Below are 3,352 nucleotides of genomic sequence, written 5' to 3'. Positions count from 1 at the left end.
AAAGTGACTCTGGCAATGGCGCACAAACTATTATGTGTAGAATTAGCACCACTCTAGACTTATTTCCAATTTCAGACAAAAGACTTACTGCAGACACTGCACTTCTGCCAACATTATGGCAATGCTTTTTACCATGAGGTCTTGTTACACTGCTGAAGAAACAAAGCCAAACACTTCAGTCTTCCAATTTACTTGACTTTCAAATATTTGTCAGCATGGATCACAGGAAAACATAGACTTCCCTGAAACCAATGCTAACTTCCTCACAGAAACAGCTATTTCGTTTTGTACAACTAGTCGGTTTCTGTACAACTGTCCCCAATACAGCTAATATGAAGAAATAAATGCTTAAATTGCATATATTCAGACTTCATTAAAACAGCATTTAGCAGATAGTTTACAACATGGTTAAGCATAAGCAGTATGCTCTTGACAACGTCAATGAAAAACAGCAGAAACATTCTTTAAAAATGCTACATCCTCATCCTAGGAAATGCATAATTCAAGTCCTGAAATGTTTTGGAATACTGCTTTTCAGCAAGTCTGTTCTATTAAATGGATTACTAGATCTAAAAAAACCCCAAACAAACTAATAACCTCCCCCCCAAACAGATCCAGGACAGCTAAGATGATATTATTTCAGAAAAGATGTTATCAGAAAACTGTCTCATTTGCCATACCATATCTGAAAGTGAGATATATTGAAAAGACTCATAAGACACTCATGTTATCAAACAACATAGTGTTTTCATTTACAGAGGAAATCAGAGCAAGATAGGTCTTAATAATCCACAAATTATCCATGTGGTGACAGATTGAAGTAAACTAAGGCAAAAAGTCTGGGGAATGAAAAAAACATTGGATATTTTGCATATGACAACAATATTAGACATTACAGGATTAAAGAAAATTATTTACAATACTGGTTGAAAACTACTGTTATTTTTAAGATTTTTAAATAAATGAACAGGATTTTATTTAAAAATTTATTAACAACTACAAATAAGAAAAGCCTTGCATACTAGTTACAGACAACAAGAAAGAAGATTGAACTCCACTGAAATATAGATTTCAGATTCTCAAATATAATTTGCTCAGGCCTCACTTTCTGGTGGTATTACTGCCACAGGAAATGACGGCAGAACAATTTTCCTGGGGAGATCCTTCAGTTTCCCAGAACAAAGTCCTCAAAAAAAAAAAAATCCATCCACCTGCACTTCCCATCCATTAGGGCAAATCTTACCTCTTCAAGCTCAGCTACAACTATACATCTCTTACAATCCCATTACAGCCTCCCAAATTTGAATTCTCCCACCTTTCTACTACATGCTCCAAACTTGCTCGTCAACCACCTGCTTTCTACTTTCTATTTACTGTGAATCTCTCCTCCTTACTATGAAAATAGTTTGGCAACATTCAACATAAAGCAATTAGGAAACATTTAACAACTACAGATATTCCATGATTTAAAGAACTTGAATTTTAACAGCAATCTAAGCATAGGATCCAAAAGGGATCTTTTCCCATCTGCATTAAATGTTCACCTGTCTGAGCAATCTAAGAACCCCAGAAGTGGTTTGTAATAAACGCACTATTACTCCTGAATAATCTAAGAATGTATCACATGCTTCAAAGTCTGAGTCGTTCATGCTGATGTGAGCTAGCTGCTCAGAACTGAATATATGAAAGAGAAGCATAGTGTCCCTTATAGCCCTTGCATTATTACAAGATATTAGTAACTGACTTTTCTGTCAGTAACCATTAGTGATAACATACCACAACTGTCAAAAAATTACAGCCTAGTCAGCAGTGATCCTTCAGTATACTCATGGACTCCTGAATTCACAGTAGGCAGATTTTTTCAAATAACACTTACATGTAATGAAAAATGAATATTCAGGTCAACCAAGATGACTAATACTTGCATTGTATTTGCCATTTGTTTGGAAAGAATCAGGAGTCATTTTCAATTCTATGTGTATATGAACTTCAATTCATTTACACTAACAACTATATGAAAGTAATATTTAAGACACTGTTAATATGTTTCTTTCAGCTGAATTTGAAAGGTAGAGAGCATCTCCAACCGTTATTTACAGATATCAAAAGAATTTCAAACAGTTAAAGAAAAAGCAGCTACAGTAGCAACTCCTGGATATTACTGACAATAATAGTAATAATGTTAATTATATCTGCAAACTTCAATGAACACTGGATCAAGCCCAATGTTTTCCTTTATCAAAATCTTTCATCTTCATTAAAAGTATCACAAGTGTACTAAAGATAACCACAGCCCTCCAACTAAGCAATTAAGGTGTTGATTTGAAAGAAGGCTGCAAATTTACTGGAAATTTTGTAATATTTTATAATTTTACCCATTCAATAAACATGGGACGAAAAACAAACCATACGTGTCGTATGTATAATCATTAAGAAAACTGTCCTCACTCAGATATGTTACCCTAACCACAAAACTTTGGTCAACAACAACTTCAAAATGACTGTGTAGCATGGTTCTTATGAACACAAATGAGATCAGTTAAAAGGAGAAAGCACCACTATTTCTTAGTCATTTTTGTTATAAATCACACTAAACTGCTTAAAGAGGTAGGGATTTTCAATTGAAATCTCCAGTGTTGAAATTCCAATTGGGAATCTAAGGATTTTTTTGCATGTCTGAGATCACAAAGTGTACTAGAAGTACTGTTCTAGTTTGAAGGCTAGATTTTGATTCCAAAGGTGCTGTGTGGCATATTTTTCTTAGTAAGCCGCATAATATTATTTCTAGCCATGCTCCAAGACAACATGATAAACCTGCTCTGGTCCAGAGAACAGGTCACCTTGGCCTGATTCATCTCCCATTTCATTATAATGCTAAGTAAAGCAAGCGCACTTAAATGTCCTCTCAAGATGAGTGAAACTATTTACCAAATTGCTTATTGCAATTTACCTATTGCATTGTCTTGAAAAGCCTGAGGAACTTAGAAGTTCGGAAATAGCAAGTGAAAGGTTGCTTTGCAATTTGAATTCTGTCTTCTCATGCTTGAGCATTACTTTACAGACTAAAATTCTGATGTCCTTCCTTATTTACAGAATAGATCAATTGAAAATGAATAAACAGCAGGTTCATGGCACCAAAATCCTCTCCCTCTTTACAGGTGGGTTTAGTTGCCTCCATTGATCACAACCATGGCAGGAAGATCTGACACAGACCTTTGAATACATAGGTTCCAGACTACTTCCTACTTAATATAATAAAAATATCTTACAATCAAATTGTTATCAAATCTTAAATATACATTTTGTCAAACAATCTGTGGTATAGCCAGGAATTAAAAGTGAGGAAGTTAGT

Source organism: Fulmarus glacialis, unplaced genomic scaffold (assembly GCF_000690835.1).
Source record: "Fulmarus glacialis isolate BGI_N327 unplaced genomic scaffold, ASM69083v1 scaffold1996, whole genome shotgun sequence".
NCBI classification, from domain to species: Eukaryota; Metazoa; Chordata; class Aves; order Procellariiformes; family Procellariidae; genus Fulmarus; species Fulmarus glacialis.
Note: the sequence above shows the minus strand (reverse complement) of the source record.